Raw genomic sequence first — 12334 nt, 5'->3', positions numbered from 1 at the left:
GAACCCTTACAGTAATACGTATATTTGATTTAGCGTCATTCGCATTATACCTCGCGTTTCGTCGTAACATTGACATTCGTTTCGCCTTATAAAAATTGGACCTGGTTTCTGTTTCGTTTTTTTTTTTTTTCTTATACAATTTTCACCTAATTCCTCCGCTTACGGAATCGTTCCACGATCGAATTTTCATCGTAAGACCGTGGCTCGTAGCACTACGTACGTATTAATCGACCAATGAGTTATCGACGCTTTTACGAGTCGTACCAATCACAATGTTCTCCTATACACTATACGATCAACAAAATCATCATTCGAAAACCGATTTCACCCACGCGCAGGACAAACGCGTAATGGTTTAACCCTCGTCCGTTAGGATGGACAAAAAAAAAATGTTTACTCGCGAAATTAGCGTGGTGGTTTGTCTCGATTCAAAGTTCACCGATGGTCTGCTAGAATTTCTCGAAAAAGGATTTTTATTGCGTCCTACCAGGCGAGGATTAAAGATCGTCGAACCTTCAACTGCTACCACTGGGGTATATCTGACCCGAGAAAGGACAGTGTCTTCGCTCGAAAAGAAACAATCGGAGCGTTCCTCCGGTCTAGGTATTCCTGTGACTAATATTTAAATTTAGGAGTAGCCAAAGCGGAGGACGCGAGCCCCGATCGCGTTCGGTTACGCGCGAGAAAAAAGTTTCGCCTTCGGGGGATATACGTGACCCGTTGATGAGCAGTTAAACGTTGCAAAATTCGCGAACTTGTCTAGCCTACGGGACGAGAAAACAATTTACCGCTAAGGGAATTAACAATTCGCTTGGTAGCGTCGCGAGCCCGTTTTATACGAGAGAACTCTCAACGAAGAATCAACGCAGATTAAACGAGTGAACGTTGCAGTCGTATATTCGTCTCGTTCTTTTCCTTTTCATATAAAATCCCTATAAAAAACGCATCGTCGTAAAACGGGCTACGTTAAAGTCCTATTAATTTACAATACGCGTTCGCGTGTCCACCCTTTGCGAGCATTTCATGGTTTTTTAATAACTACGGTTTCGCGCAATTATCGTACTCGTAACTTGGCCAATTTGTCAATTTTTAGATAGATCATCGATCAAGAACGCGCGTCGGTGTTATTTTTCGATCACGATCGAGCCACATTTTAATTAAGTATAGCCGACATTCGTATGCCTTTTCCGAAAAGATGTCTGGAGAAATAGATCGGGGCATTTAGGGAGAATATAAGGGAACACAGTCTAAGCGGTAGAGTAAATATCGTAGAAAAAAGTGAATTAGATTCGCGTAACTTAGTTAAAAAATAAACCAACCAAGGTAAGCTAAGCAGCCACACAGGAATCATAGACATAGCGAGCCATTTGAGTACCAACGGTTCAAGCTCACCTGTTGCTTCCTCTTATTCAACCCTTTCGCAGTTGAATTAATTCTATAAGCGAAACACATGATTCCGTTTGAACGGCGTTTGTTACGTTTCTACGCGACAACTATTAAAAAATAACGTGAAAAGTTCGGAAACAACGTCCAACGTCTGAAAAACGTATTACTTCGGATCCAATAAAGAAATTACTAACCAAGGTAGGGAGATAAATGAAAAGAAACTTGAATCGTTTCCTGTACCAATAACTTTGTAGACTAAGTCAAGAGTTAAATGTCATACCCACCCAAAATCTTGCTCATATTTTCTCGAACACTCTGTGCAATAGGTAGCCTCTCCCGTATTTAAGTCTCGGTTCCATTTAGTTATGCACCGATTCAACCGTAGTTCGAGGTCCTCGCTCGAAGCTATCGCTCGCGCGGAGAGCAAAAACGGTCAGACTCCGATTCGAAGGTCGGCAGGGCGTCTCATTGGCAGGTAGCCGGCGTGCAAGACAAAAAACAGCTCGTACATAGAGAGTTTGACAGACTGGGAGGGACACGATGCGCGGTCCCGCGAAAACAAAGCGTATCGATCGTACGGTTGCCCGATTGACACGCACGCCGTATCAGTTTGGCTAATAATCGCCCAAGGACAACCTAGTCCGCAAAGATTGTCCACGCGTGACGCACAATTTGCTCGTCGTCGGCAGTTTTCGATTCGATCTCGAGCAAGGATCCTTTCTTTCTCTGTGAGATGGCCGACGCGGCCGAACCGCTCGAATCGAGCAACAAACGGATAGATTTAACCGGTATGCAGAGTGGTCCAACAGATATTACCACCTCGATCGGTCGCGTAGAGGATGTATACATAGCTTGAAATTCTCTAAAGAAATATCAACCTACTTACATTAAAAAAATTAACCCTTTCGTTGGCCAGTTAACATCTCCGATTAATGAAGTTTTCGCGTTGAATAATTCAAATCGTAATCGTCCAAACAACACTTTACGACGTAGCAATGATAACGAGGGTGGTTCGTGGCAACAGGGGTGTGGAAGATGTACAAGGACGGGACAGATGTAGAAGGACGGGCTGTAAACAGAGGGACAGTTCTTGCGTCCAAACTTGCTACAACTCTCCTGGTAGACGAGGAAACCCGTCCTACGAGGAATCTCCGCATAATATTCGTGATTTTGCGCGTCGTCGGATTAAACCTATCGAGGTTTATATCAGCCGTTCTTCGCCACGACGAACAATTCCCAGCAACAGGTTAATCGCGCTCGGAAACGAATTGCAAATGTTAAACGGCCGAACGATTCACCGTACCCATTGTGTCCGAAAATATTTAATAACGACAGGTCTGAAAGCGAAAAGCAACGATTACCGTAACGCGATAAGTTGCAATCGAGTTGACGTTGAATTGCTTTAGTAATCGTAAACTGTACGTTCCCTCGACGCTCTCTCCCTATCGCTAGCCACTTTCGAGCTACTTTACTCGTATCTATTGACCCGCGTTTCAATGAATTGATCCTAAGCTCCCCTAAGCACTGGAATCGAAAAGTCTATAAATAGAACTCGGACAGAGATTTCCTATAATTTAATAAAAGATAATTTCATAACGTGAAACGTAATTTAATCATACGGTCCGAGCTATCGTAAACATGTGTCATCCGGTTAAGAATTTTGTTCATTCTTTTCGATCCGCGAGGATGCTGCTTTCTAATCGAGCAACGCTTAGAAAGCTCATGCATACGCGTCCGCGGGAACTGGCGTATCCGTAATGGGCCAGCTTAACCCGTTTGAATTTCGTGCCACGTTAATTTATGCAATTGGAACGATCGCGTTTCCAGACAAACTTACCGGTCCGAATATCGAATTAAGGTTAACTTCGTTCGAGGCGTCGGTTTAGCGCGCGGCACTTTCGAAACGCAAATCTAACGAGAATTCGCCGTGTAGCTGCGTGGAATGGGAAAAGGGGGTAGATCGAGAGGGATGGGGGAGAAGTTATCAGGACGCGAGAGAGTCGCGAATATATATGCCGGGTGCGCGGGCGGCGATATCTGGGCGGATTTCGTGGTCGTTTGCTTGTTTAGATTTCTCCGTTATGCGTTGCATAATCCCGTGGCCGGGGCCCGGTTCGAGCAACAACAAGAAAGGGAAAGAAAGGAAGAACCAGCCGACGGGGGCGAGGGACAAGAAAGAAAAACAAAGTTCGAGCAGGAAGTGGCTCGCGTAAAAAGAAAAGCCCCGGTAGCTCGTCCGTGGCGAGCAGCTCCGTGGAGTGGAGTAGTAGGCCAAGTGGAAGTTCCTCAGAGTTGCTCCTCTCTTCCGTGAGAGAAGGATGGCCACCTTTTATTTCGTTCGAGGGAGTAACTGTCAGCCGGTATTTCGCGCGGAGGCAAAATAAAGTATAAAGGGTGTTCGGTGCGTCGTATATACGTACGCCGAGTATGGACCAACTTCTCCCACTCTCCTTGGATTGTCTCGACCGCGCTTCTCCTCTTTCTCGATCTCGGTTGCCCTTTTTCTACGCGTCTTCCTCTCCGTTTCTCACCGTTCGATCTCTCCTTTTATCTCTCCGTGTCTGCTCGTTTCCTTGTCCCACGGTTCCTCTCTCCTTCTCGAATCTCCTCCTTTCGCGTTCGTCCACTCTCCCGTTCTTCCTCTCCTTTTTTCCACGATACACTCTCCCGCTCCTTTAGCCTTGCAGACGCTTCTGGCAGACGAGGCGCGTTTTGTTCTCAACTTCCTTAATTTCACCTTCCGGGGACCGAGATATTCGCCCCTTTTTTACGTCGCGATTTTTTTCTCTCGCGCGGACTGCATTTTCTCGGACGGCGTAGATAGAGGACTCCCGCCGGGGTCGGGCAGGATTTTATTCGAACGATAAGCAACGGTCCAACGCAAAATATGCTTTCGCCTTATGATTCGAATAGGTTATTTTTATCGAACGAATGATACGAAGAATAGATACCTAGATGTAAATGAATCCTAATTAGTCCATCTAAGACTTTTATCGAACCACGGTACTTTTGAAATCCTCGCTACCGATGATTGTAATTAGTCGCGAGTACGATTGCCTTCCATCCTCCTCGTGTTCAACGGTGAACAATTATCTCGACCATCGGAACGTAATCCACCCGCAGATGGACAGTCGTATTTATGAAACGATAACGCGATACATCGAAAAGGCAAACGAATGCAGGCTAGCATCCACAGCGGTAATAACTACTCGCGCACGTTTCGATCGAGAATTGCTACTCCCGAGGAGCAAACACGTTCCACGCGGCGATCGTATCTGTCCGAGCAACGAGTACCCGGCGTGTTTTCAGCGATAATCAAGCGAAATGACAAGGATCGAAGTTGACCCGTTCAGTTGCGAAAGCAAACGCGAAAAAGCATTTCTCTGAGCAACGACTCCGATCGTGTTCACGTACGAGTATAATTTAATGCTTCGAAACGATAGACTTCTGGTTCCGTTGTTGCTTCGATTAGTAGGTAACCGGTCGATCTACGAGAGTTTAAATTCATTTTAACAACACCGTCGCGATCTTTACGAGCCAATCTGTTCGATCCACGGGGCAACAGCTCGTATGAATTTCAATTATTCCAATTACTCGAGCGATCCATTTTCGGCACGGATCGACGGGGACCGAAGTCTCGTCGTTCTTTGAGAATTGTTTTTCAGCCCGGACGTGTTTACGTCCGCGTGTCCCAGGCAAAAATATGGATTATTTTACGTTGCAGCGTCTGAGAAGACGACGGTTCCTTTCATTCGTTCGCTTCTCAAGGAGATTCGAGTAACCCGATTAGCACCTCTGCCCGCCTCCGATGCACCGGTAGATGCAATCAGCGCATCGGAATGTTTTTTTCGAGGAGGATGCTGCCTCTACGGGCCTGTTCCCCGTGTCGAAAAGGAATTTCGCTCACGTGACCACGACACGAGAGAACCAGTACCGTACACCGCGAGAGCGTCTCGTTACTTCTGAGCCGCTCTCGTAAGAGCCGTCGCGACGATCGTCGTGCCAAGTTCGCGAACCTTGAACCCTTCTTTAGACCGACTCGTTTCGAGGGGCCCCGCGTGATCGGCGGTCCGCTCCAGGCATGATTAGCTTTCGACCAACCCGATCGTTGGTGCTTTTCGTTTAATTAACCCCCGCTAATCGTTGACATATATTGCTACTTCTCGTTCGATTCGAGGGGTTTTGTTCAGCTTCGAGAGATTTGAAAAAACCGGTGCCTCCGGCTTTCGCGTTATACTCGTTTGTCTGCGGTGCGTCTCGAGAAATGAGTTTTAAAGGGTCTTGGCGGTACGAACGCCGAAAACGTGGCGCTTAGCAGTCTCGAGTTGAATCGTCCCGGTACGCGCGATGACTCATTTAGTCGTAGGAATATAGAGATCTTGGTGTGCATGATCGATCCCCGTCTACCCGCCGCGACGGCCGAGACAGAGCCCGAGACAGAGTCGGAAAAGGAGAGTCGTGACCGCGAAAACACGAATAGCATAGGAATGTCACGAAAACAATGTCGACCACCTGACCCTACCAGCGCCCTGCCAACCGGTGTATCCCCTCGGTCCCACTCTCTCCCCTTCTCGCGCGTCGATTACAAGTTTGTTCGGTCGCCAACGTCACGGGCCCGGTAGACCTCCGACGAGACTCCGAGATTGAGAAACGCTGTCGAAGAACGAGACGGGCCGACTCAAGGCCGCATGGTGGTCCTACTCCTCCCCCGCCAACCGAGAGTCCGAGTCAAGGGCGTTCCCCCACCACCTGCCGAGTTATGAGTCGGGGAGATCCAACGGAGTCTCTTTCTCTCCCTTCCACCTTCCACTCTCCATCGGTCCCATCGTCGGGGGCCCCTTCTTCGCCGATGGGCCAGCCGAAGTCTTTCTCCGGGCTGATCCCGTCCCTTTCTTATTATCGGCTTCTCTCGTATGTTTATCGTGTGATTTTTTTCCAGTCTCTCCACCGTTTTGCGCGGCCTGTTTTTCCCTTTCATCGCCGGCTGAAAGTACACTCTTTCCTTAGCTTTCGTTGTTACACGCGCGTCTTCCTCCCGGTTAATCGTTTTCTCCGTTCCACCCGGGCCGATCCGTATATTCATCGCGCACTTCTCTTCTCGTTACTCTTTCTCGGAAGAGCCTCTTTGCTCGGGACGTTCGATCCTCTCCTTTCCTCCGGCCGTGCGCCGTATTCCCCTCTTTCTCTATGTTTCGCGCGGGCCGTCCTTTCGTCTCGTTCGGTCCTCTCGAGTAAGGTCGTCGAATTTTTCTCTACTCGAATATTCAAACGCTTCGGCGAATACGTATATAAATCGAGTTCTTTGATAAGTCTGTCTTGTCTAACAAAGGAAAAAGTAATCTTAGGGTTTTATAGAAGAGCTCGGTTGAATTTCTTTTTCGTATCGCGTCGTGTTTTTGGAGCCGAAGCGACTACTCGGAGAAATTCGCAGTCGTTAAACGCAGCCTCGCCCGATGCAACGCGTTATCGCGGCACTTGTATCGGATTCCCGCGACGCTCGGTGCTCCTCGGTAGGAGACGAGGATGGCTTTTTTTTTTTACCAGAGATTCGCGCGGTTCTCCTCGTTGACGGCGTGCAATCTGCAATTTCGTTGCTTGCCGCGGGTCTGCGGGCGTCGATAATCGCGAAATTGTACCCCGACGGGATACAATGTTGCCCGTCGCGAGAAAAAAGCTTGCAATTTCGACGGGAGACGCGCACCATCGATCAAGAGGCGACTCGGGTGACAAGCGCGCCGAGAAAAACGTCCGAGCGTCCTTCGTTTGCCCAATCAATCCGCTTTTCGAGCCCAGGCGATTGCCGATATCGTTGCGAGAGTTACCACTCGTTGGCTGGGATTCTTCTCTTCCCCGGGCAACATTCTTCATCTCGGTGGAGTCCCAACGGGTTTTCGGGCATGCATGATGATCCATCATTCTTCGCGCCGTTCCAATGCCTCGTCTGTTCTTGTCCTTCGGCTTTACGTTTCGCGGCGAAGCGTGCAGCGACCGAATCCCTGGCCAGTCCTCGCGTCTTTTCGAGGCCTCGCGATGAACCCGAGCTTCTCGTTCTCGTTAACCTCTCTTGGCGCGCATCATTTCTTTTTCTTGTTTTTTTTTTTTGCTGCAACCGAGCTTCCTTGCCTGGACGTTCCCAAACTTTTTTTCGCTTTCTCCCGGTTACGGAATTTTCAAAACGAGGCTTTTCGAATTTTTCGTACAAGGTAAACGATCCCACTACCGACGTACACCTCTGATATTTGTAGGAAATTTTACTTGCTAACGTATCACCTGTGTAATTTATGAAATACCCATTTCGTAAATTAACCTTGTTACGATGTCGAATTTATGCATCAATTAATGGCGCGCGACAAGGAAGATTAATATATGAAATAATAAAAGTTGAAATAAAATTAATGAAATAAGCAACTGGTCCCTCACGGGGCCACGGTCAGTAATGGAGTCGTCTACGTATACAAACGATAAAATCAAGTGAACATCGGAGCTGCTACGCGATTAAAGTTGAATCGATGCAAATTAAGAATTCGTTCAAGTTCGTTGTTTTTATCTTGTTGTTGGAGCTTTTATCGGGTCGAGAAGCAATTTTTCGAAATCCGAGCAGCTCCCTCGATGGCCGATCTAGTAAGACGTTATCCCTAAGAATGCTCAACGATTGAAACGTTAACGAGCCATCCGTGGACTTGGCCAATTGAAACGATACTATCGGCTGTTCATTTATAATCGTTGCTGCTTAATCCCGATATCGAAATTAAGATCGGTGAAACGAACTCGAGGAACGGACAGCAATGAAACCCGAGCGAAACACCGATAAAGGCTTCGTTAATTACCCAACGATACGCGTTTATTATTAATTTTTTCCCCTTGTTCCACCCTCTCTCGTTTTTCATTTTTTTCACCCGTAAATTTCGGTGCACTCATTCTTGCATCACCTTTCTGGCCACATCGGGCCCGGAGCTGGACTCCATTCAAGGACACAATATTCAGAAACCGAAAGTGCGATCACGCGAAAATCTAACGTCTCGCCGAACCGGTCTAACCGGATTCGGTGTGCGGCTGGTTAAGATGGTACGGCGATCGGTGAGCCGCGTGTAAACTCGTTCCCCGTCATTTTTGGCAATAACAACATTAACGCACCGCGCTTGGCCGAGTTGCAGCACGGCCACCGAAATCCCGACGTTATCACCGCGATTTTACCATCGACTGTGTCAGAGGTCGACCATCCGTGTGACCTGCGTCGATCGTCATCGACCCTTATCGCCTTTAGACTTCGCTCTCGAAACGCGTCTCTTCTCTCTGCCCGTTGGCTAAAACTATAATAAAACCAACGCGTTGCTGCCACCCACGCGACCATTATTTTATTTTAATGCGCAATTCTGTTCTGTTTGTAATTTTTCAAAATTCATATGTATCGTTCGGAGTAAAATATTCAGTTCACATGTAAAATGATTAGTATTCGTTCTCCTGTGGCACATTTGCTTTGAATGGCGCTAATCAAGCTTTGTATACTAAACAAAATCAAAGTTATTTTCGAATTTACACATTCCGAAGATGTTTAAAATAAATTTTGAAAAGTCCTCAAAATTGTGGTCTCTGTTTTCCATACTTGCAAGCCGTCCCATCGATAAAGAATTATAACGAAGTACATTATCGCGCCACCGAAACCGGCGCTAACCGATTCGAGTCGCGAATATCTTAACCGAGATAGGAACAATGTCACGATTCAGATGTCACGTTCATCTTTCATACGTTTTAAAGTTGTTTTTACGGATAGATCTGCAACTTCATCGCAACAAGGTCGGGTCCAAAAATTTGGAAAAACAGTGCTCGTGACGGAAATGCAATTTCTCTTCTTCTTCGCGAGTGTTTCTAGAGATGGGTCGATTCCCGAGACACTTGGACTCGATCCGTGATCATCTGGCTCGTTTCGATTTCCGTTTCTTTCCGTTAAAGAGTAACAGAGTCGCGGCGTAGACTTTGCGCAGACGAGACTCGCTTTTGTAGCCGGGCGGCGGTCGCGAAGTTGGAAAGTCAAGTGCAGTCGCATAGCTCCTCGCAGACGGCAGAGTTTCTCAAACTCGTTATGCTCCTTCGGGTCCGTGAATCGCTCGAGCTTTTCGATCGATCGACGCGTGCATCGCGCGACAGCTTCTCCAAGCTTGTCCCGTTCGTTGGACAATCGTCGATTAAACTTCGCTTCGCTCACCGTTCCGTCGTCTCAGCTGCCCACCGACGAGTTTTCCGCAATTCTCGCAGCTTTCCTCCGTCGTCGATCTGCCTCTCGTTCATCGATTGCTTTAACTTATGCTCGTTGTGAGCACAGATTGGCGCATCGAGATACCTTCTTTGGCATCGAACGTAATTATTTTCGTTTAGTTTTTTCAATAATCGTCTTAAAGTGACTTCGAGCTTTTTTTAAACGAAACACAGTCACGTTTCGGTAGCACAATTTTCAAATACATATCAATCGAGAATTTAGACGTTCTTAAATGGTTGCGTCAATTTCGATGTTCTTCGAGTCTCGTGTCGATGATTCTTTCGCGGTGGAAATTACCCAAGGGAGAATCGCGTCGAGCGGTGACTCGGACAAAACAAAAGAGTCCGTGTAATTGGTAGTTGGACCGGAAGTTTAATTCCAGTACGGTGATTTTCACCCTGGGATAGGAGATGATTATCGTCTACTGGAATATTCCCCCGATTACGATCGTTGATAGGCTCATCGCGAAACTTTCCGCTCGAAAACAAGATCCGAGTGCGTCGACGTTTTTCCGCGTTTCGAACGGGAGAACCCCTGGCGCTCGGTTCGGTTCCGACGAAAGCAAATGGCTTCGACGTCTGCACGGCCAACGGAGATTTTAACGTACGATTCCGCGTAATGGAGTCTAGCGTCTTTCCCGCGCGGCGGTCGTGCGTACAACAAGTTTAATAAGAGTTCTCGGTTAATGGTTCGAGTATGGATAAGCAAAGTAGGGACGAGACCGAGCGATTAGATTATCGCCTAGGCCTGTGGTATAGCTAGAGAGCGTCGTCCATCGTTCTAAAGCGAGTAAGACTCGTGACGGATGACGAGGATCGACGTCGAACCGAGTCCAGGGATCTCGTTTAAGTTATCGTGCTACACGTGCACGTATCAGACCGAATGGCCGAGTGCACGGGGAATAATCCAAGCCGAGACCGTGAACGAGCGACCTGACGTGGCAGGCGCAAAACTGGTTGCATACGTCGCGATGGAACCGTGCCTCAGGATTTATGACGCCGATGTTTACTCGACGACGAATTCAATTCTACGATATTAACGTTCGTTTGTTGCCTAGTCGACCACATCGAGGTCCACGCATAGAGATATTATAGACAGAGTCGAGGAACTAGAACTGCAGTTAAAAAGAAAAAGAAACCCATGACACCCTTCCTGGCTCTGTCTACCAACGGGAGTAACGAAAGCTGAAACGAACGATAGAAACTTGAACGCAAAGTCGAGTTAAATGAAGGAGGCAACGTCGGATGTCTCAACGTTTACTATGTAGCTCGTTTTTCGACCTGTAGCTGACTTTACCAATCAAACACATCTCTAAGGATGTTGTTTATGTTTACTTCATCGGAAGTAATCGGGTATTTCAGCGTTCGCAGTCGGACGCGACTTTCCTGAAACTGGGAATCCGAGTTTCGTTCCAATGAAGGCTCGTCTGGGTCTAGACAAAACGTCGGCGAAATAATAAATGGTATTTCTCTCTCGACGACATGCGTCTCTGGTTTTATTTGCAAATTTTATTGTATAAAAAAAAAAAAAACGAAGAGAGAGGAAGAAGAGTGAAAATGGAAAACAGAACACGCTCGGGGTGTGCGCGCGGGCCTGGTTCGCGCTCGCGAACTCTTGTCGCGCGTTCGTTTAATTACGATCTACGCGCACGATACATCATCGGGCCGTGGTCGTTGGATTAGAGAGCCGCGGCAGGGAATGGGATTGAACGCGGACAGACGGTGAAAGGGAGGCTGTGGGGAGGTGAATCGAAACGGAGCAGGAATTTTGATGGTATCTTTTGGGAGCTCGGCGGAGTCGGGCCGAAACGAGCCCGCGCTACCGAGTCCGCTCGACAGCCACGAAACGTTAAGACGAATTCTTTCGGTCTTTCCGCGCCCTAAATTGCTACCAGGAGCCTAGTTCCGTCGTGAACTTTGCTCCCGATAGAACGGCAAACGTGAACTGGACCTGGACGACCGAAACGAAGGACAAAATAAAGAAACAACAACAAAAATTAACGAGAAAACAAATCGAGGGTATCGTCGATTCGTTCGTTCTCTTTCATCTTCGTTCGATTTAACGAGAAAGCCGGCATGCGAAGTAAAACTTAAAAATTAAATCGAAACGTACAGCGTGTGTGCGAGTGAAAAAGAAGCGCAATGAAAAAGAGTACATAAGAAAATAGATTTTATTCAAAATTTATTGCGATCTCGCGAGACGTTCTTTTTCCCTTTCTTCCTTTTTTTTTTCTTCATCTTTTAAATGCTTTCTTATATGTTTCTTTTCTGTTTCGCTTTTCGTCACGGCGCGTACATCGAAGGCTGATCGAACGTCGAGTCCTCGAGACGAGGAACGCAAAACGAAATCGGTGTGAAACGAAAATTTCGTCGCAAAAAAAAAAAAGAATTAAGAAAACATACAATTATACGCGCGAATTAAGGAAACAAAACACAAAGAGGTCAGTCTTGGCTCAATGGTTCGCTGCTCTCGTGTAGTAGTTATAAATCGTAAAATAATAATCGTTGGTACGCATCGCCAGGCGACGCTGGCCGATTATCTCGGTGTATCTCGTTCGCGATCGTGCGGGTTTTTATGTGTACATATAAAAGAAATCTATATATAAATAAGACGCGAGCTACGCGTGCGTTGAAATGCTAAGTACACGCGAATATGGTTTCGCAGAGGTCGAGAAACAAATGGGGGGGGGGGGGG

The sequence above is a fragment of the Hylaeus volcanicus genome, chromosome 5 (genome assembly GCF_026283585.1).
Source record: "Hylaeus volcanicus isolate JK05 chromosome 5, UHH_iyHylVolc1.0_haploid, whole genome shotgun sequence".
In the NCBI taxonomy this organism is placed as follows: Eukaryota; Metazoa; Arthropoda; class Insecta; order Hymenoptera; family Colletidae; genus Hylaeus; species Hylaeus volcanicus.
This window is presented reverse-complemented; position numbering follows the sequence as displayed.